Source organism: Salvelinus namaycush, chromosome 39, assembly GCF_016432855.1.
Source record: "Salvelinus namaycush isolate Seneca chromosome 39, SaNama_1.0, whole genome shotgun sequence".
NCBI lineage: Eukaryota > Metazoa > Chordata > Actinopteri > Salmoniformes > Salmonidae > Salvelinus > Salvelinus namaycush.
In genome coordinates, this window is record NC_052345.1 from 15,589,127 (window position 1) to 15,613,423 (window position 24,297).

The window sequence follows — 24,297 nt, forward strand, 5'->3', positions numbered from 1 at the left end:
ATGTGTGAGAGTGTGTGTGAGTGCACTCGTGTGTGTATGTTTGTGTGTGTGCGTCCATGCGCTTCGCCTGTGTGTGTTTAAACATGGGCACCCTTTCATAGCTAGCCTCCACGTCTGAAAAACAAAACCCCCCCCACCCCTCAATGTGAATCAACCACAGCCCAGGTCTCCTTATTGACTTCCTGCTTCCTGGATGTTAAGAAGCTTACTGTATCCCTGTTCTATTGTGTGCTCGCCCTGTAGGCTGTGCTGTAATTGGTTGGCTGCTGCGATAGATGGTTTCCTCTGAGGATTTTCCCAGCCAATTAGGAGATTAGCCAACGCTCTGAGTGCACCAGACACTATGAATTAGAGCCAACGAAACAGAGAGAGAACCACACACACACAGACGCGCACACACGGATGTAACCCAGGCTTAGCCCAGGCTAGCTAATCCTTGACCTGGCTTGACTGGGCCAGACCCGGGCCACATTAGTAATGCTAATTATCTAACCCGGACTCTATTCTCAGGAATCAGTTCATATAGATCAAGGTTGGGTTACGAGAGAGTGAAAAACGGCCGGGACTTTATTTATACAATAGAAGTCAACCTGAACTTTGTGTGGTGGGTTTGAGCTTGTTTGACTGGGTTTCAACTCAACATACTGAGCATGAACATACTGGCTCCAAAAACACACAGCACCTGCAGACCTCTACATAACTCTATCTTCCTCTCTCCATACTCACAATTTCCCTCTAACTGTTACCATCTCTCTTTCTACCTCTCCAACTCACTCCTGATTTTGAGGAGGCTGGTTGCCAAGACAAGGAGCGATATCCCCGGCAAAAAGCACAAGAAACCCCCTATGCCCATTGGAACACGAGATGAAGTCATCACAATATTGTTTACGGCTTTAGCCTGCCTTACAGGCCCGACTCACAAGGTTAACATTTCAGAAATCAATACTAGTACTATCCCTTAAAACCCAACACACACCTCTCCTCTACTCATGTCTCCATGATACGACTAAGCCCAATACCACATAGCGCAAGCAAGAACTATCGATTTGTTCGACAAATTGTCTCAAGCGGCAGAAAGAGAGACAGCAGAAGTTAACCCACCAAAAAAACAACTGTTTCGAGAGCGTTGAGATAGATAGAACCACTACTTCATAAAATGGGCACGTGAAGTCTGGGTCCGCTCCAGTATATTTGATTGGACCAGATGTCCTAGTCGCTCGCCCAGTATTCAATATTCAGAAAGACATCTGTGGCACCCCACAGCTTCCCAGTCCAATATTTCATCTCTCTCTCATCACAGACAGCTGCAGGCTAAGATTAGCAGTGGACTATTCAAACCACTTATGTCTTGTCAATTCACCATTATCTCTAAATTAAACATGTATAAAAGAAAAGGCAAAGGAAGTCATTGTGACATTGTGACATTGTGATAGCAGCTTTATGGTCAAACTGACATTCACAAGAGTCTGTATCGTGTGTTCATAGATGTGTGACCATGGAGGAAACGATGAACTAAATGACGAACCGAGGTTTAAAAGAGAGGGAACAGGGCTGGTGTGTTCGACTGAGAAGAGTCTTACCTGGAGCTGCAGCAGAATATATCATCCACCAAGATGCAATGGAGAGACGCACAGGAGGAAGAGAGGAGGGGATAGGAGAGAAGAGAAGTGTCAAAGAAGAGAGGGGAGAAGAATACGGAAGGGAATAGGGAATCGAGAAGAGGAAAGACAAGAGAAAGAACAAACAAATATTCAACTCTATCTGTCATGTATTACATTTCCCTCCTTCTGTTCCTATAAAGCGGCAATTGCTCAATATTCACACACACTGTCTCTAAAACATCTTCTGTCTCGCCTTGAGATACAAGACTAAACCATTGAATAAGAATCCACGCAAATTGCCGCTCGCCAACAGAGGCAGAGAGAGAACAAAGCTAAGCCACGTCTTTAAATGACATCCAGTTCGAGTCTCTCCCTCATCGAATATGCACTGTGAGCAACCAGGCTGCAAATGAAAGCTGTATGACTCCGTTAAATGTATCCACGTGCGGCTGCGTGCCAAATGTAATATCTTCTACAGATAGTAGATACATGGCAAGTGTGTGAGTGTTTAGGAGGGGTGTGGTAACATAGTGTGGATGAGGATGTGAATAAGATTGTAACCCCTCTAGTATTTTATATTGATTTAACCTCTTGTTCTTGACTGTAGCAAATGGAAAGGAGCTGATTTAACACAGTATGCTTCTCATCTATATTGAGTCTGTCTGTGAGTCTCCATGTGTCTATTGGAGGGTCTGTCTAAAAACCTGTTTTTGCTTTGTCATTATGGGGTATTGTGTGTAGATTGATGAGAAAAATACATTTTAGAATAAGGCTGTAACGTAACAAAATGTGGAAAAAGTCAAGGGGTCTGAATACTTTCCGAATGCACTGTAAAAAAACTATAAAGGCAACATGCAACAATTTCAACGGTTTTACTGAGTTACAGTTCATTATAAGGAAATCAGTCATTTCCTTATATGATTTCCTTATGTGAACTGTAACTTAGTAAAACCGTTGAAATTGTTGCATGTTGCCTTTATATTTTTGTTCAATATAATACACACACACACATATATATATATATACACACACACACACACTACCGGTCAAAAGTTTAAGAACACCTACTTACTCAAGGGTTTTTCTTTATTTTTTCTATTTTGTAGAATAATAGTGAAGACATCAAAACTTTGAAATAACACATATTGAATAATGTTGTAACCAAAAAAGTGTTAAACAAATGAAAATATATTTTATATTTGAGATTCTTCAAAGTAGACACCATTTGCCTTGTGGACAGCTTTGCAAACTCTTGGCATTCTCTCAACCAGCTTCACCTGGAATGCTTTTCCAACAGTCTTGAAGAAGTTCCCACATATGCTGAGTACTTTTCGGCTGCTTTTCCTTCACTCTGCGGTCCAACTCATCCCAAACCAACAGAAATATTTCCTGTTTCATCAGCTGTCTCAGACGATCCATCAGGTAAAGAAGCTGGATGTGGAGGTCCTGGGCTGACGTGGTTACACATGGTCTGCGGTTGTGAGGCCGGTTGGACTGCCAAATTCTCTAAAATGACGTTGGATGTGGCTTATGGTAGAGAAATGAACATTCAATTCTCTGGCAACAGCTCTGGTGGAGATTCTGGCAGTCAGCATGCCAATTGCACGCTCCCTCAAAACTTGAGACATCTGTGACATTGTGTTGTGTGACAACACTACACATTTTAGAGTGGCCTTTTAACTGTCCCCAGCACAAGATGCAGCTGTGTAATGATCATGCTGTTTAATCAGCTTCTTGATATGCCACACCTGTCAGGTGAATGGATTATCTTGGCAAAGGAAAATACTCACTTATAGGGATGTAACAAATTTGTGCACAGCATGTGAGAGAAATAAGCTTTTTGTGCATATGGAACATTTCTGGGATCTTTTATTTCAGCTCAGAAAACGTGGCACCAAAACTTTACATGTTGCTTTGGCATTTTGCTCAGTATATATGCTGTATACTGTATTCACACATTAAAATGCAAAAAATCAGTCATGCAAAGCACAAATAAAACATCACAGATCACAGAAAAACATTCACATTCCTCCACAAATAAATCCCCAATCAATACTTTAAATTGCCCGAACGGCACCAGAACATCAAGATGAAACGTTTTCAGAATGTTCTTCCAGCAATACGGTGCATTAAAACTAAAAGCAGATTTAGCGGGCTCGGTGGAGACACTAGGAACCTCAAGAGTTAACCAATCCTGTCAACAGATTTGGCAACTCAGGTGTCTGTACTTTAACAGCAAAGTTAGATAAGACGAAAGTTCATAAAGTAAAGCCTTGGAAAATAAATGGGAGTAATGTAGAGATCTAAGGGTCTTTAGCGTAGTCCAGCCAACCTTTTGATCCAGGATACAGTGACGAGTATCAAAACTGTCGCCTGTAACAAACCGAAGGGCACTGTGGTAGATGCATCCAAAGGTTTAAGAGTAGTAGCAGCTGCACTTTGATAAATAACATCAACATAATCAAGAACAGATACAAATATTGACTGAATAATCTGCTTCCTACTGCTTAGAGAAAGGCACCATCTGTTTCAATAGAAAAAGCCAACTTGAAATCTTCGCTTCTTATCCAGCTCATCTATATGTTTTTAAACGTCAAATCCACATCAATCCAAATGCCTAAGTATTCATTCTGAGAGCACAGGGATATTACGGGTGCAATTTAGAGTATGAGCTGGATGACATAAAGCAGCTCTAGATTAAAGATGAGATATGCTTTATTCATGAAGGGAATTTGAATGGCACTACAAATATCGAAAAAGATTTGACCCCCCCCGGCACTTTACCCGACTACGTATAACTTTCTATGTCAGTGGGATAATTATCTCTCTGCACCCAGACCTGGATTGAAATAGTGTTGGAAATCTTTCAAGTACATTAAGTGTTTGCTTGAGCCGGCCTGGAGCGCTTGGTGTGCACTTTTGGGACTATCCCATTTCATCGGGCAAGCTAAATCAAGTACAGCTAAAGTATTTGAAATGATACATATTATTTGAACCCATGTCTCTCTGTGAGTGGATTGTGCGTGTGTGTGTGTGTTTTGCCTACCTTCCACATGCTGGCCTCCTTGCCGTAAACCACAGCCATGTTGTTGACCTTGTTCTGCATGATGCTCCTCTTCTCCGTGTCGTTCAGCTCCTCAGACACAAAGCCCATGAACGAGTTGTCTGGAGTGTGGGCTGAGGAGAGGAGGGTGAGAGAGAGAGAGAGAGAGGAGGGAAAGGGCAGAGTGAGGGGAAGGGAGAGTGACAGGGGAAAAGATTGAGACAGATACAGAAGAGATAGTAAACACACAGGTGTATACCTTCATCTCATTTGAACTTGAGCTTAACAATATCCTCAGTGAAATGTGAAGAGGTTCTACTGATATTGATATGGCCTGTGCCTCAGTCTGATTCTAATATGCTAATTCAAAAAGGTATTGTAAGTGTGGCTAATCTAAAAGCTGTCTGTATGCTAAAGTACTGGCATTGTTGTGTTAAGTGGTGTGTTAAACCTAGGTGGACTCTGCAGGTATCCATAGCATTACAATGCTGAGCGGTTTGGTTTGTATTGTGGGTGCATTATAGCCAGGTGGATAGGTACAGATGTAGGATCTTAATTTGAGCCAGTTTGTTACAGCAGGAAAATAATCCTGCAAAAGGAAAAGTTAATTATTATGTGGATTCTAATTAATGGACATTTTTTGTAGGGGTTGATACATTTTTCGTTAGGGCAAATCAAGTTTGACATTTTAAATGGAAATTACAAACTTTAGAAGCTTTTTAAAATCTTGAATACACTAGATGTTTGCATTTCCATCTCTGCTGGAAAACTCTCAGCAACAAATCAGTGATCATCTGTACTGGTGGTGCAGAATATATAGCGATGCTAAGTGGTGCTGTGGAGGATGGAGTGGGTGAGGGTGGATAAAGTCAAGTGCTCAGTTAGCTCAATGACATGCTATAAAAAGCAGAGCCAGTCAGATAGTGAAGGCCAGGGCTCTATGATGGTGGAATCCTACTGTGTCCCACTGTGGCCTCCCAAATATCACATCCCTGTGGCCTCCCAACTCTCACATCCCTGTGGCCTCCCAACTCTCACATCACTGTGGCCTCCCAACTCTCCCATCACTGTGGCCTCCTAACTCTCAGATCACTGTGTCCTCCCAACTCTCACATCACTGTGTCCTCCCAACTCTCACATCACTGTGTCCTCCCAACTCTCACATCATTGTTGCCTCCTAACGCTCCCTCCTAACTCTCCCATCACTGTGTCCTCCTAACGCTCCCTCCTAACTATCCCATCACTGTGGCCTCCAAACTCTCAGATCCCTGTGGCCTCCAAACTCTCACATCCCTGTGGCCTCCCAACTCTCACATCCCTGTGGCCTCCCAACTCTCACATCCCTGTGGCCTCCCAACTCTCACATCACTGTGGCCTCCCAACTCTCACATCACTGTGGCCTCCAAACTCTCACATCACTGTGGCCTCCCAACTCTCACATCACTGTGGCCTCCCAACTCTCACATCACTGTGGCCTCCCAACTCTCACTTCACTGTGGCCTCCCAACTCTCACATCACTGTGGCCTCCCAACTCTCACATCACTGTGGCCTCCCAACTCTCACATCACTGTGCCCTCCCAACTCTCACATCACTGTGTCCTCCCAACTCTCACATCATTGTTGCCTCCTAACGCTCCCTCCTAACTATCCCATCACTGTGGCCTCCTAACGCTCCCTCCTAACTATCCCATCACTGTGGCCTCCCAACTCTCACATCACTGTGGCCTCCCAACTCTCACATCACTGTGGCCTCCCAACTCTCACATCCCTGTGGCCTCCCAACTCTCACATCCCTGTGGCCTCCCAACTCTCACATCCCTGTGTCCTCCCAAATCTCACATCCCTGTGTCCTCCCAACTCTCACATCCCTGTGTCCTCCCAACTCTCACATCTGTGTCCTCCCAACTCTCCCATCACTGTGGCCTCCTAACTCTCACATCCCTGTGTCCTCCCAACTCTCACATCCCTGTGTCCTCCCAACTCTCACATCCCTGTGTCCTCCCAACTCTCACATCCCTGTATCCTCCCAACTCTCACATCCCTGTGTCCTCCCAACTCTCACATCTGTGTCCTCCCAACTCTCACATCCCTGTGTCCTCCTAACTCTCACATCCCTGTGTCCTCCTAACTCTCACATCCCTGTGTCCTCCTAACTCTCACATCACTGTGTCCTCCTAACTCTCACATCACTGTGTCCTCCTAACTCTCACACCACTGTGTCTTCCTAACTCTCTCATCACTCTGGCCTCCTAACTCTCACATCACTGTGTCTTCCCAACTCTCACATCACTGTGGCCTCCCAACTCTCACATCACTGTGGCCTCCCAACTCTCACATCACTGTGGCCTCCCAACTCTCACATCACCGTGGCCTCCCAACTCTCACATCACTGTGGCCTCCCAACCCTCCCAACTCTCCCATCACTGTGGCCTCCTAACTCTCACATCACTGTGTCCTCCCAACTCTCACATCACTGTGTCCTCCCAACTCTCACATCATTGTTGCCTCCTAACGCTCCCTCCTAACTCTCCCATCACTGTGGCCTCCCAACTCTCACATCACTGTGGCCTCCCAACCCTCCTAACTATCCCATCACGGTGGCCTCCCAACTCTCACATCCCTGTGGCCTCCCAACTCTCACATCCCTGTGGCCTCCCAACTCTCACATCCCTGTGGCCTCCCAACTCTCACATCACCGTGGCCTCCCAACTCTCACATCACCGTGGCCTCCCAACTCTCACATCACCGTGGCCTCCCAACTCTCACATCACCGTGGCCTCCCAACTCTCACATCACCGTGGCCTCCCAACTCTCACATCACCGTGGCCTCCCAACTCTCACATCACTGTGGCCTCCCAACTCTCACATCATTGTTGCCTCCTAACGCTCCCTCCTAACTATCCCATCACTGTGGCCTCCTAACGCTCCCTCCTAACTATCCCATCACTGTGGCCTCCCAACTCTCACATCCCTGTGTCCTCCCAACTCTCACATCCCTGTGTCCTCCCAACTCTCACATCACTGTGTCCTCCCAACTCTCACATCACTGTGGCCTCCCAACTCTCACATCACCGTGGCCTCCCAACTCTCACATCACCGTGGCCTCCCAACTCTCACATCACCGTGGCCTCCCAACTCTCACATCACCGTGGCCTCCCAACTCTCACATCACCGTGGCCTCCCAACTCTCACATCACCGTGGCCTCCCAACTCTCACATCACCGTGGCCTCCCAACTCTCACATCACCGTGGCCTCCCAACTCTCACATCACTGTGGCCTCCCAACTCTCACATCACTGTGGCCTCCTAACTCTCACATCACTGTGGCCTCCTAACTCTCACATCACTGTGGCCTCCTAACTCTCACATCACTGTTGCCTCCTAACTCTCCCATCACTATGGCCTCCTAACTCTCACATCACTCTGGCCTCCTAACTCCCATCACTATGGCCTCCTAACTCTCATTCCTAACTCCCTCCCAACTCTCTCATCACTATGGCCTCCTAACTCTCCCATTACTATGGCCTCCTAACTCTCCCATCACTATGGCCTCCTAACTCTCCCATCACTATGGCCTCCTAACTCTCATTCCTAACTCTCATTCCTAACTCTCATTCCTAACTCCCTCCTAACTCCCTCCTAACTCCCTCCCAACTCCCTCCCAACTCCCTCCTAACTCCCTCCTAACTCCCTTCTAACTCCCTCCTAACTCTCATTCCTAACTCTCATTCCTAACTCCCTCCTAACTCTCATTCCTAACTCTCATTCCTAACTCTCATTCCTAACACCCTCCTAACTCTCATTCCTAACTCCCTCCTAACTCTCATTCCTAACTCTCATTCCTAACTCCCTCCTAACTCTCTCATCACTATGGCCTCCTAACTCTCTCATCACTATGGCCTCCTAACTCTCTCATCACTATGGCCTCCTAACTCTCTCATCACTATGGCCTCCTAACTCTCCCATCACTATGGCCTCCTAACTCTCATTCCTAACTCCCTCATAACTCTCCCATAAGTAGTATTGGACTTGACATTCAATAATAGTGAACTAACCTTTTTAATATGCCATTTTCCAAAATCAAATAATAATGGAGCCCCACAAAAGCACATGGCTATATTCAGGTCCTAATTGTAGCCCTCTTCCCAAAACACCTAATATCTGCTGAAAGTTTCATGGGTCGTGCTTTGCCTTGGACTCTCGCACCCCCCCCGAATCGCTATAGTATAATGACGATGTTTGTGTCCAATACCGCGGTAGACTGAATCAACAATCTGAGACCAGGAAATCTTACAGATTGGGCCTTTAATCATAGTCTCTGATTAAAGAGAGTATCACTAATGAGTGATAATCCATATTGATGTATACTTACGGAACATGGTCATGTACTGTCTGGAGTTGAGGTTCCAGTAGCCCCAGTTGGTCCTGTAGCCGTGCAGGGTGGCGTAGTCCTCATGGTTGTAGGCCGGCTCTGTCCCGAAGGTGTCAATCACACGGATGTGGCACCTGAAATAGGGAGCACATTTTAACACGACACCACAGAGCAATTTACACATCGGACATTTCCTGTCAAAAGTGGGCACTGGTATAAAATGTGAGATTAATTTAAACATCATGTGTATTTCTGAACATGCTGAAAACTGATAATACTTGTCAGAACAGACAAAGCCCGACTTCTGAATGCTTGTTTTTGACATGAATAGATAGTCACAATAGATTTTTAGACAGCATTAACCATTTCAATAATGGCCACAATGCATCACCACTGCTCTTTTCCCCCCGAAAGCCTTTGTGTTTTCTCAAAGGCAGTACATAGAAGACGAGACAGGTTTTCTACATAGAGACAGGTATAGAAGACGGACTGTGTTGGTTAATCGTTCTTTCAAAAAGTGTGTGTGTATGTGTGTGTGTGTATTTGTCTGCTCGATATGCAGGGTGTGTGTCTGATTGACAAGCCTTGTGTACGTGTCTGTCAAGAGAGAACACAGAACAGCAAAGAACGTTAAATACCATCAATACCAGTCTTCAAGACACACATTGCTGAACATACTATCAACACCACGGAGACAAAAGCTCACTGTGGAACTGTTGTTAAGTAGAAGTTAGTAGATATAGCTGTGCTTCTGTTGATGGGAGAGGGGCATCAATAATTTCTGTTGTTCCAAAAGCTACCAAGGGTTGTTTGGGAGCTGAGATGGAAAACCAAGAAATTTAGAATTTAGAATTAAAGGCCAGTGTACCCTCTCAGAAATGTAAGGGCACATAATTGAACTAGAAGCAGCATGGTAAAGTAATGGCTATGGGGAATACTGAGAAATTGGGTAATAACTAACTTGGAATCAAGGAAACATGGTGACATGGTAACTCATGGTAACTCACTGATTCCCTACACATGCTCTAAAGCCCAAACAGTTCTTTGCCAGTCTAGTGAGTGTTAAATCCTGCCACTGTCTGAGCTCAGGGACGATTAGTAGAAGAGCTGAAGACCAGTGAGAGCCCAGGGCATTTCCATGTAAAAGGACCCACGCGCACCAACATGTGAAGTACGTAGGAGCCTATCAAACTGGGTGTCAAATGAAAGCTAAGAGTCTACATTTTGGGGACATGAAGGCATAGATACATTTTTCTTTCCATTTTCCATCTTAAAAACTTGGCATAAGTAAGGGCTTTTATTCATGGAGAAAAAGATGTAAAAGGGGTCTAAGAAGATATACCAGAAAAAGTCTTAAAAGGTATCAGAAATACAGTACCAGTCAAAAGTTTGGACACACCTACTCATTCAAGGGTTTTCCTTTATTTTGACTATTTTCTACATTGTAGAATAATAGTGAAGACATCAAAACTATGAAATAACACACATGGAATCATGTAGTAACCAAAAAAGTGTTAAACAAATGGAAATATATTCTATATTTGAAATTCGTCAAAGTAGCCACCCTTTGCCTTGATGACAGCTTTGCACACTCTTGGCATTCTCTCAACCAGCTTCATGAGGTAGTCACCTGGAACGCATTTCAATTAACAGGTGAGCCTTGTAAAAAGTTAATGTGTGGAATTTCTTTCCTTCTTAATGCGTTTTAGCCAATCAGTTGTGCTGTGACAAGGTAGGGTTGGTATACAGAAGATAGCCCTATTTGGTAAAAGACCAAGTCCATATTATGGCAAGAACAGCTCAAATAAGCTAAGAGAAATGACAGTTCATCATTACTTTAAGACATGGAGGTCAGTCAGTCAATGTAGAAAATTTCAACAACTTTTAAAGCATCTTCAATTGCAGTCGCAAAAAACATCAAGCACTATGATGAAACTGGCTCTCACGAGGACCGCCACAGGAAAGGAAGACCCAGAGTTACTTCTGCTGCAGAGGATAAGTTCATTAGAGTTACCAGCCTCAGGAATTGCAGCCCAAAGAAATGCTTCACAGAGTTCAAGTGACAGACACATCTCAACATCAACTGTTCAGAGGAGACGGCGTGAATCAGGCCTTCATGGTCGAATTGCTGCAAAGGAACCACTACTGAAGGTCACCAATAATAAGAAGAGACTTGCTTGGCCCAAGAAAAACGAGCAATGGACATTAGACCTGGTGGAAATCTGTCCTTTCATCTGATGAGTTCAAATTTGAGATTTTTGTTCCAACCATCGTGTCTTTGTGAGACACAGAGTAGGTGAACGGGTGATCTCTGCATGTGTGGTTCCCACCGTGAAGCATGGAGGAGGAGGTGCGATGGTGTGGGGGTGCTTTGCTGGTGACACTGTCAGTGATTTATTTAGAATTCAATGCACATTTAACCCATATGGCTACCACAACATTCTGCAGTGATACACCATCCCATCTGGTTTGCCCTTAGTGGGACTATCATTTGTTTTTCAACAGGACAATGACCCAAAACACACCTCTCGGCTGTTTAAGGGCTATTTGACCAAGAAGAGTGATGGAGTGCAGCATCAGATGACCTGACAATCACCCGACCTCAAACAAATTGAGATGGTTTGAGATTATTTGGACCGCAGAGAGTGAAGAAAAAGCAGCCAACAAGTGCTCAGCATATGTGGGAACTCATTCAAGACTGTTGGAAATAAAGAAAAACCCATGAATGAATGGGTGTGTCCAAACTTTTCACTGGTACTGTACATTAAAATACAATCATGTTGACATAAATACCCCTGGCAACTGATATCAAAACGTATATTTAGTTTTGGAGATGTTGTTTACCTTTTGCACGTTTCAGAAATATTGCCTTGTAATACCGTTACCAACAACCCACATATCTGTACGATCATTTTGTAATTTCTCTCCTTCATGTGGAGCGAGGATAATGCGAGTGCAGAGAAGTAACACGTAATGGTAGACACACCAATTAGTTATAGTCATTTTAATGATAGAAATGTTGTTTATAAATTATTAAGTGATTCAACACAATTTGTTGACCAAAATGACCCCAAAAAATCTAGAATGGAATGTCTGCAACCTAATTGGCTACAATGGGAAATCGTAACAGTCACAAACCGTTCTCCCTTCCACTGGCATACTGTATGTTATGTTCAGCTGTTAACTTTCTTTGTCTTCCTGTCGTCTAGTGGTCAAACCAACAGTGTTAAAACAGTCCGAGTCTGGACAACCCCTGCCTCTCTCTCCCGCTATCTACCTCCATCTCTCACTCTCCAGTTATTGTCACCTCTCCCAGCTGTTAGTGACACCTACCCATGAGCCCCCTCTCTCTCCATTTACCTTAACCAGCATCCTCACTGCTGAGCACCAACCTACACTGGACGTTCATGGATGTTGAAAAGTAGATGAACTTTGGTCAGTCCGCCTTGGCTTTAGATGTTAATGTCAAAGGACGGACCGGACTGGACCAAATCTGAAACCTATCATAGACGTATGTTTCACAAGTTTGGCTAGCATAGTACAGTACAGTGAGTAGAGCACAGCAGAGTACTGTTCAATACAATAGTACAGTACAATATAGAACACTAAAGAAAAGTTGAGTATAGTACAGTATACAATCTACTGTACTGTACTGTATTCTACTGCACTGTATTGAACTCTACCCTACTCTGCTTTGCTGTACTGAACTCTACTGTAATGTACTCTACTGTACTGTATTGTGCTCTACTGTACTGTATTGTACTCTACTGTACTGTATTGTACTCTTACGTACTGTATTGTACTGTACTGTACTGTAATCTACTGTGCTCTACTGTGATGTCCAAACAGAGAATGACATTCATATCCATAATTATGCATTTCTGTGTAGTACAGACCAGGGACCCATGATGTAATTCCGTTACCGTAATTCTGTTACCGGGTGTACATCCACTTTACTTACTTAACTTCAATAACAAAAAAATAGATTTTTTCAAACTCAAGGTACCATGACATAGCTGACAACCTATTTTTTCTGCTGACATCTTTGAATCTTAATTCAGAGCATAAAAACCTGAGAGAGATTTTACCGCAATTCCATTACGGTTTGATCACAGTTTTTCCACTCAATTCGTTTTTGTTTAATTTTCTGTGGAAATTGTTCAAAGTAATCCTTCTGCATAGTTTTAGAGTTTGTTCAACTTTGAAATCAATAGTTTTTGTTTGGCATACATTTTTAAAGTCAAAGCGTAATTCCCTAACCGTGGAATACCGAGCAGAGTGCGCGTGTGGATGGATAGACCCATGGTATCCCCTAGTAGACAGGGCTGAAATGTTCTGCTGAAAGGGCTGAAATGTTCTGCTAGAATCGGTTTCAGTTTTCATCAAATAAACACGTCTACCGATAATATATTTCACAGAAAAAATACAAGTTAGAATCTTATATTTCCATGTATACCTCACAGCTGACCAGTGGTCACCAAGGCCCTCTTGACAGAGCCTGTGCAGAGCCTGTGCAGTGTTTCCCCTGGATTTTTTTCAGCAGCGGTGGCAGATTAGTTTTTTCTTTCAGCGGTGACCACGATTTAGCAGCGGCGCGCGTGTGTGTGTGAGTGAGTGCGTAGATGTGTGTAACTTCCCCTTCTAACGCTGTGTTCCAGATTCACTGGCTCCATTTCAAAGTAAATAATATTCACTGCATTAAATACAACAGCCTGCACCATGGGCACCGTTTAACACCGCAGTGACTCACACCATGTAATCACTGGGTATTGTTTTGCAACGTTGTTCTGACGTTATTCATGTGTTGTTATTGTGTCAACACGACAGCAAAGATTGCTAGGCCTATATTCGGAGATGCAGTGTCTAGTGTGTGTTTACTGTGTGTGTATTCAAGGCATTGTTGTGATGCTAATTGGCTATTTTCAAGCATGTGAACAGGATTGATACACGTTTCACTGTAGGCATAATATCTTTACCATACTGCACAAGGTGATGCAGATATTTCGGTATGTTTTTCACCGAAAGACTCCAAAGGGAGCGTCTGAAGACGACATATCATCTGCACGGGAGCGTCTAAAAAAAACGCCATGCTTCTTTGAGCAGCTGTAAGTCAAGGGGGCCGCTTTCAGAGCAGTGTCATGAAACATTGATGAGAGATTTAACTTTCAGTTCTGCCTCGCTCCCTCCCTCCCTTTCGCTATCCCTCCCTTTCTCCATCCCAACCTCTCTCTCTCTCTCATCCCTCCCTCCCTCTCTCCATCCCTCCCTCCCTCTCTCCATCCCTCCCTCACTCTCTCCATCCCTCCCTCCCTCCCTTTCTCCCTCATCGTCTCAAAAACGGGGAACTTCTGCCAACAGACAAGATTACCCTGGACGTGTGAAGGGATGGTGGGATGGAGGGAAGGAGGTATGAAGGGATGAAAAGAAGGAGGGAAATGGCTTTGGAGTTACTGAGTGGAATATCTGGTAGCATATCTAGCAGAGGATCAGAGTGGGGACTAATGTTGGTTAAATTGTTGCTTGGAGCGGGAACAGTGGTGGGAGGCTGTCACCCACCACTGTTCCCGTTGAGGTTTAAACCACTGAAATACTGCAGATAAATATGTGTTCTACATCACACACCACTGATGTAGATAAATATGTGTTCTACATCACAAACCACTGATATAGATAAATATGTGTTCTACATCACAAACCACAGATATAGATAAATATGTGTTCTACATCACAAACCACAGATATAGATAAATATGTGTTCTACATCACAAACCACTGATATAGATAAATATGTGTTCTACATCACAAACCACAGATATAGATAAATATGTGTACTACATCACAAACCACAGATATAGATAAATATGTGTTCTACATCACAAACCACAGATATAGATACATATGTGTTCTACATCACAAATCACTGATATAGATAAATATGTGTTCTACATCAGACACCACTGATATAGATAAATATGTGTTCTACATCACAAACCACTGATATAGATAAATATGTGTTCTACATCACAAACCACTGTATATACTGTACTCTATATCATCTACTGCATCTTGCCATCTTTATGTAATACATATATCACTAGCCACTTTAAACTATGCCACTTTATGTTTATATACCCTACATTACTCATCTCATATGTATATACTGTACTCTATACCATCTACTGCATCTTGCCTATGTCGTTCTGTACCATCACACATTCATATATCTTTATGTACATATTCTTTATCCCTTTACACTTGTGTGTATAAGGTAGTAGTTGTGGAATTGTTAGGTTAGATTACTCGTTGGTTATTACTGCATTGTCGGAACTAGAAGCACAAGCATTTCGCTACACTCGCATTAACATCTGCTAACCATGTGTATGTGACAAATAACATTTGATTTGATTTGATATGTGTACTACATCACAAACCACTGATATAGATAAATATGAAGTTTCTTACACACTGAGTATACAAAACATTAGGACCTGTTCACCTGTTCTTTCCATGACATACAGTAGACTGGCCAGGTGGATCCAGGTGAAAGCTATGATCGCTTACTGTTCTCACTTATTAAATCCACTTCAATCAGTGTAGATAAAGGGGAGGAGACAGCTTAAAAAGCATTTTTAAGCCTTGAGACAATTGAGGCATGGATTGTGTAGGTGTGCCATTCAGAAAGTGAATAGGCAAGACACACAATTGAAATGCTTTTGAACAGGGTATACAGTAGTAGTAGGTGCCAGGTGCACCCGTTTGAGTGTGTCAAGAACTGCAACGCTTGTATCAAGAATGGTCCACCACCCAAAGGACATCCAGCCAACTTGACACAAATGTGAGAAGCATTGGAGCCAACATGGGCCAGCATCCCTGCGGAATACTTTAAACGCCTTGTAGAGTCTATGCCTCGATGAATTGAGGCTGTTCTGAGGGCAATAGGGGGGTGCAACTCAATATTATGAAAGGTGTTCCTAATGTTTTGTCCACTCAGTGTACATTATGCTATCTTGTTCAAAAAGGGGGAAAATGTAACTGTGGCTTGTAAATACTGTGATCAGTGCTCCCAGTAGCCGTTCATGAGGTGAGAAATGGCCTGGGTTGCTGAGTAAGTGTATGTGCTTACGTAACATTTTCTGTGTGTGTGCGCACATGTGTACTGTATGTATGCCCTCGCAGTCCTCTTCCAGCTATGCTCTATCAGAGCAGTACATTCACCATGCGTATGTAAAGGACGTCACACTGCATGCTTAGCGAGTACCACTTCCTCCCGATTCGATCCATACCTGGCGCGAACTCAGGACCTCTGCCTTGCTAGCACACGTGGCCGCCCTCCTGAAGGGTCTTGCCAGACGGCGCCACGCGAAAAGATAGCTGGCCCAAGTGGGGAGACTTCAGGCTGAGGAGTAAGTTTCACACATCCCCTTGTGCTACACGTACATAGGGATCAATAGTGTATCCCCCATTATCAGTTGCGAGGTGTGATTTAAAGCCGCACAATATCAGCTTTCAGCATCTTTACCAGACCTCTGCCCTCTTCTTATCATTGACCCCCCCATCCTCTTGTTCCTCCCCTGAACGCATGCACGCACACACACACACACACACACACACACACACACACACACACACACACACACACACACACACACACACACACACCTCCCCCTCCCTAGGAAACTAGCGTATTGGCTGGCCAGGCATTATTAATGCATCTGGACGTTGGGAGCAACATCAAACTAAAGTAATTAAACAGAGACTGAAGGGCCCAGGAGCTCTGCACTTGATTAATGATATGCCTTTCAGTTGATAGGGCTGATAAAAGGCTCGTATCTCATTCTTGTCCACAAATCCTCTGTGGGTAAAGCATTACATCTGGGGTTAAAGTAGAGGGGGAAATCCAGTGTCTAAAGGCTACTTCATCCTTTAAGCGTATGAGGCTCCAATAAGGTGTGGACTCGACTGATAAGTTATTCATGTTTGCAGTATAAAAGCTTTCTAAGATGATGTACCGTGCGGAAGAAAGCGCTGGAGTTTGTTCTTCTTACAAATAAATACTGAGCTTTCTACATGTAATGTATCGTATAATGAGCGGGTCGTACGTTTCATAGTGACACCAATTCCCTGTGTGTTGCAGAGAGATTTATTATGTGAGCTCGCTCATTAAATAATAATACAGAAGGTTGTTTACCATAGCTACATCTGAATATGTTTAGGGCTTACTTTTCAAAAAGTTCTGATATTAATTACGTTTCGAAACCTCAAATCACGCTGTACTCGAAAAATGTGTTGATTTATACACCACAAACCCTTGATTGATCGGGAGAGACTGACATGTGCTGCTTTGCCTAGGCAGAAATCAACACGACTCCATAACTGTTGAGCCACTCACTGTCTGGGAGAGCTGCTGACCTCAGCAAGCTATTACGACCAGTCGGACAAAGTTGTTTGTTCACCATCACACCCAGATCTGTTTCACCTGTCTTTGTGCTTGTCTCCACCCCCCTCCAGGTGTCTCCCATCTCCCCTCATTATTTCCCTGTGTATTTATACCTGTGTTCTCTGTTTGTCTGTTGCCAGTTTGTTTTGTTCGTCAAGCCGACCAGTGGTTTCTCCTTTGCTCCTGTCTGTTTCTAGTTCCTGTTTTCTAGTTTTCCCGGTTTTGACCATTCTGCCTGCCCTGAGCCTGCCTGCCGTTCTGTACCTTTTGGACTCTGATCTGGTTTACTGATCTGGTTTACTGACCTCTGCCTGCCCTTGACCTGTCGTTTTGCCTGCCCTCTGTTCTAGTAATAAACCTTTGTTACTTCGACACTGTCTGCATCTGGGTCTTCCCTGAAACGTGATACACACACACGCGCATACACACAGTCTTGTACAACTAACCTTGTGGGGACACATAATTCAATCCATCTCAAAATCCTATTTTCCCGAACCTTTACCTTAACCCTGACCCTAACCTTAACCCCAAAACCTAACCTTAACCCGAAACTTAACGCTAGCTCCTAAACCCTGAACCTCATTCTAACACTAATTCTTACCTTAACCCTAAACCCTCTAGAAATATAAGTATAATTAAACACGTACACACACACACACACACACACACACACACACACACACACACACACACACACACACACACACACACACACACACACACACACACACACACACACACACACACACACACACACACACACACACACACACACACAGAGAGTCTGCTGGGTGGATTTCAGGGTTCACTTACCATGCTCTTGCGCTCAAACACACACACGAACGTATACACAGAGAGAGAGAGCTGCTGGGATAGGGATAATTTAACCAGAGCATCGGGCCCACTTCTCATGCTCTTACCTCATGCCAAAATGCATACACACACGCATGCATACCAAAACTTTCTCATCCCTCATTCATAATTGGATTTAAAAAATACATGGCGTGGGCATCGGCTGTTATCTGGTGTCGGGTTGAGTCAAGAGGCCTGCCACTCTTCCATTTGCGCTCTCTCCCTCTCCGTCTATCTTTCTTCCCCTCTACCTCGCTCCCTCGTTCTCTCAGCGCCTCCCTGCGATCGATAGTTAACCTCAACGCAGAACCCAACCAGTACAACAGCAATAATAAGCTGTTGACAGCTGGCCTGGTGCATACTGTATATAGAAGATGAGCTGGTATGAGCCTTGTGCTGTATGCGTTCTAGTTGGTGCTGTTTGTTGCCGAGCAGAAAAGTCTGCCGATTGTGTGTGTGTCAGATAGACGGCACTGAACATGTGTGTGTGTGTGTGTGTATGGGTCTGCCTCTAAACATGTGTCAAATCAAATCCATTTATTTGTCACATGCGTCGAATACAAGTGTAGACTTTACCGTGAAATAGTTACTTATGAGCCCTTTCTCAACGATGCAGTTAAAATGTAAGAAAATGTATGTGTTTTTGTTGTTGTCTGTGTGCGTTTGTGTTTCTCTGAATTCATGTACGCGTGTGTGGACTTCAAAAGGAAGACCTGTCATGTAATTCTCAGTGGATGGAGAGAGTGTGTATTGTTACTGCTGTGGTGCTGTCCTTTTGTATTGATGCCTCCCCCTCCCCTTCCATCATAGGATTAGACAGGACTGACAGTCTGGCCGGAGACTGAGGGATGTTTTACTGACCTATAGGGGATTAACTAACTGTGAGTTATGAGCAGAGAGACACGTCAGTAGCAGTGCACCTAACAAGCAGCCCTAATGGACTCATAAACACAGGCCGTAAACCTCAGCTATGACATCACACTGACACATGTATATTATACACACTGGCGCGTACGCGCGCATACACACACACACACACACACACACACACACACACACACACACACACACACACACACACATACTTGTGTCTCTTGAGCGAGAGTCCCATGTGCTGCTTCATCTGCTGCATGCCGTGGTAGTCTGTGTAGATGAGGTCAAAGGGCAGAGGTCCTGTCAGGGGGCAGCTCCCTCTGCCTGGGGGCACCCCGAGAAATCTATGAGACAGAAACACACAGAGCAGAGGTTACATGAACTACTGTATGGTTCAAACACACAGAGCAGAGGTTACCTTAACTACTGTATGGTTCAAACACACAGAGCAGAGGTTATATTAACTACTGTATGGTTCAAACACACAGAGCAGAGGTTACCTTAACTACTGTATGGTTCAAACACACAGAGCAGAGGTTATATTAACTACTGTATGGTTCAACCACACAGAGCAGAGGATACCTTAACTACTGTATGGTTCAACCACACAGACCAGAGGATACCTTAACTACTGTATGGTTCAAACACACAGAGCAGAGGTTATATTAACTACTGTATGGTTCAACCACACAGAGCAGAGGTTACCTTAACTATTGTATGGTTCAAACACACAGAGCAGAGGTTACCTTAACTACTGTATGGTTCAACCACACAGAGCAGAGGTTACCTTACCTACTGTATGGTTCAACCACACATAGCAGAGGTTACCTTAACTACTGTATGGTTCAACCACACAGAGCAGAGGTTACATTAACTACTGTATGGTTCAACCACACAGAGCAGAGGATACCTTAACTACTGTATGGTTCAACCACACAGACCAGAGGATACCTTAACTACTGTATGGTTCAAACACACAGAGCAGAGGTTATATTAACTACTGTATGGTTCAACCACACAGAGCAGAGGTTACCTTAACTACTGTATGGTTCAAACACACAGAGCAGAGGTTACCTTAACTACTGTATGGTTCAACCACACAGAGCAGAGGTTACCTTACCTACTGTATGGTTCAACCACACATAGCAGAGGTTACCTTAACTACTGTATGGTTCAACCACACAGAGCAGAGGTTACATTAACTACTGTATGGTTCAACCACACAGAGCAGAGGTTACATTAAATACTGTATGGTTCAACCACACAGAGCAGAGGTTACCTTAACTACTGTATGGTTCAACCACACAGAGCAGAGGTTACCTTAACTACTGTATGGTTCAACCACAGACCAGAGGTTACCTTAACTACTGTATGGTTCAACCACAGACCAGATGTTACCTTAACTACTGTATGATTCAAACACACAGAGCAGAGGTTACATTAAATACTGTATGGTTCAACCACACAGAGCAGAGGTTACCTTAACTACTGTATGGTTCAACCACACAGAGCAGAGGTTATATTAACTACTGTATGGTTCAAACACACAGACCAGAGGTTACCTTAATTACTGTATGATTCAAACACACAGCACACAGACAGAGCAGAGGTTACATTAACTATGGTTTCCATGGATCAGTTGGCTGGAGACGGTTATGAGATTTAAATGTGTTATTGTCACATACACCGGAACGGTGCAGTGAAAAGTGTTGATTTACAGGGTCAGCCATAGTAGTACGGCACCCCTGGAGAAAATTAGGGTGAAGTGCCTTGCTCAAGGGCACATCGACCAATTTTCCACCTTGTCAGCTTGGGTATTGGAACCAGCTTTAACGGCAATTCTACCTGCTGCGCTGCTTGATGTCTGCGTGGGGACCTGTTGTATACTCAGGACCAGGAGTTTTCACTGACCACATGACCCTGACCAGGTCACCACAACCCTGACCAGGAAACACTGTGCCTTGGACTGTACGGTCAAAAGTCGATCCTGGTCAGGTCAAAACACCTTCGGTCCTGTACTGCATTCACTATAAGTCACTTTGAATAAACCACCATCTATCTCATTATCGTACGATGACTTGAGAAACGTTGAAGCCACTTCCAAGCCCCCGAGAGCATTAGAGAAACACAACGAAACATCAATCGATCAGCTCGATCAAACGACAACGCTGCGTTGATGACGAGGGTGAAGCACCGTTCAGTAGTGTGATCCAAACTGTATGAGTAGCAGATGGCCAGAACAGTGAGCGGGCAACAGCATCCCAAAAAGAGGGAGATCTACACATGAAACGGTCAAAGGGGCACCGACCGCGGAGACATGTGTCCGTTTCAGAGATGAGAGGAGCGAGGGAGAGGACGAAAGAGGAGTGTGTGTCAGAGAGAGAGAAATGTGTCCGTTTCAGAGATGAGAGGAGCGAGGGAGAGGACGAAAGAGGAGTTTGTGTCAGAGAGGGAGAAATGTGTCCGTTTCAGAGATGAGAGGAGCGAGGGAGAGGACGAAAGAGGAGTTTGTGTCAGAGAGAGAGAAATGTGTCCGTTTCAGAGATGAGAGGAGCGAGGGAGAGGACGAAAGAGGAGTTTGTGTCAGAGAGGGAGAAATGTGTCCGTTTCAGAGATGAGAGGAGCGAGGGAGAGGACGAAAGAGGAGTTTGTGTCAGAGAGGGAGAAATGTGTCCGTTTCAGAGATGAGAGGAGCGAGGGAGAGGACGAAAGAGGAGTGTGTGTCAGAGAGGGAGAAATGTGTCCGTTTCAGAGATGAGAGGAGCGAGGGAGAGGACGAAAGAGGAGTTTGTGTCAGAGAGGGAGAAATGTGTCCGTTTCAGAGATGAGGGAGGGAGAGGACGAAAGAGGAGTGTGTGTCAGAGGGAGAAATGTGTCCGTTTCAGAGATGAGAGGAGCGAGGGAGAGGACGAAAGAGGAGTGTGTGTCAGAGAGGGAGAGATGTGTCCGTTTCAGAGATGAGAGGAGCGAGGGAGAGGACGAAAGAGGAGTTTGTGTCAGAGAGGGAGAAATGTGTCCGTTTCAGAGATGAGAGGAGCGAGGGAGAGGACGAAAGAGGAGTGTGTGTCAGAGAGGGAGAGATGTGTCCGTTTCAGAGATGAGAGGAGCGAGGGAGAGGACGAAAGAGGAGTGTGTGTCAGAGAGGGAGAAATGTGTCCGTTTCAGAGATGAGAGGAGCGAGGGAGAGGACGAAGAGGAGTGTGTGTCAGAGAGGGAGAAATGTGTCCGTTTCAGAGATGAGAGGAGCGAGGGAGAGGACGAAAGAGGAGTGTGTGTCAGAGAGAGAGAAATGTGTCCATTTCAGAGATGAGAGGAGCGAGGGAGAGGACGAAAGAGGAGTGTGTGTCAGAGAGAGAGAAATGTGTCCGTTTCAGAGATGAGAGGAGCGGAGCGAGGGAGAGGACGAAAGAGGAGTGTGTGTCAGAGAGGGAGAAATGTGTCCGTTTCAGAGATGAGAGGAGCGAGGGAGAGGACGAAAGAGGAGTGTGTGTCAGAGAGGGAGAAATGTGTCCGTTTCAGAGATGAGAGGAGCGAGGGAGAGGACGAAAGAGGAGTTTGTGTCAGAGAGGGAGAAATGTGTCCGTTTCAGAGATGAGAGGAGCGAGGGAGAGGACGAAAGAGGAGTTTGTGTCAGAGAGGGAGAAATGTGTCCGTTTCAGAGATGAGAGGAGCGAGGGAGAGGACGAAAGAGGAGTTTGTGTCAGAGAGGGAGAAATGTGTCCGTTTCAGAGATGAGAGGACGAAAGAGGAGTTTGTGTCAGAGAGGGAGAAATGTGTCCGTTTCAGAGATGAGAGGAGCGAGGGAGAGGACGAAAGAGGAGTGTGTGTCAGAGAGGGAGACGTGTCCGTTTCAGAGATGAGAGGAGGGAGGGAGAGGATGAAAGAGGAGTGTGTGTCAGAGAGGGAGACATGTGTCCGTTTCAGAGATGAGAGGAGCGAGGGAGAGGACGAAAGAGGAGTTTGTGTCAGAGAGGGAGACATGTGTCCGTTTCAGAGATGAGAGGAGCGAGGGAGAGGACGAAAGAGGAGTTTGTGTCAGAGAGGGAGAAATGTGTCCGTTTCAGAGATGAGAGGAGCGAGGGAGAGGACGAAAGAGGAGTGTGTGTCAGAGAGGGAGAAATGTGTCCGTTTCAGAGATGAGAGGAGCGAGGGAGAGGACGAAGAGGAGTGTGTGTCAGAGAGGGAGAAATGTGTCCGTTTCAGAGATGAGAGGAGCGAGGGAGAGGACGAAAGAGGAGTGTGTGTCAGAGAGAGAGAAATGTGTCCATTTCAGAGATGAGAGGAGCGAGGGAGAGGACGAAAGAGGAGTGTGTGTCAGAGAGAGAGAAATGTGTCCGTTTCAGAGATGAGAGGAGCGGAGCGAGGGAGAGGACGAAAGAGGAGTGTGTGTCAGAGAGAGACGCAGAGAGACTCCCTGCCAGTTGAGGGTTTTGTTTTTGCATTATTAAGGAAGAGGGAGAGATAGCTGGAGCCTGTGAGAGAGAGAATGTGTGTGTCTGTGTGTCAGTGTGTGTGTGTGTGTGTGTGTGTGTGTGTGTGTGTGTGTGTGTGTGTGTGTGTGTGTGTGTGTGTGTGTGTGTGTGTGTGTGTGTGTGTGTGTGTGTGTGTGTGTGTGTGTGTGTGTGTGTGTGTGTGTGTGTGTGCAGTCTACTTCTGTGTCAGTGTGTGTGTGTGTGTGTGTGTGCGGTCTCCTTCTGTGTGTCAGTGTGTGTGTGTGTGCGGTCTACTTCTGTGTCTCAGTGTGTGTGTGTGTGTGTGCGTGTGCGGTCTACTTCTGTGTGTCAGTGTGTGTCCCATTGATTCCCCCACAACATTCCAAACTCCTTACCAGCTAAAAATGAAAGGAATCTACCGCAACCCTAAACTCTGGCCTTCACTGATTTCTGCTATACTCCACTGGGCGGAAGGAATCTCCCATGCTTCTCATGTATTTTCCCTCATCAATTTCCACTGTATCCATTTCCTCCTACTAGAAGAGGAGGAAGTAGAGACCACTCCTGAGACAACAGGGCTGTGTCTGCTATCACTCCCGTCACTTGAATCCATTTTCATTCGCATCGATTGGCTAAAACCTCGGACTTACCGTGCCAACCGAGTCCCTATTGGATAGCTGACCTG

General features: G+C 44.9%; 1 pseudogene; it reads right to left on the reverse strand.

Moving 5' to 3' along the window:
• The window catches only part of LOC120032727, a 171,716-nt pseudogene that overhangs the window by 13,201 nt on the left and 134,218 nt on the right, over positions 1 to 24,297 (reverse strand).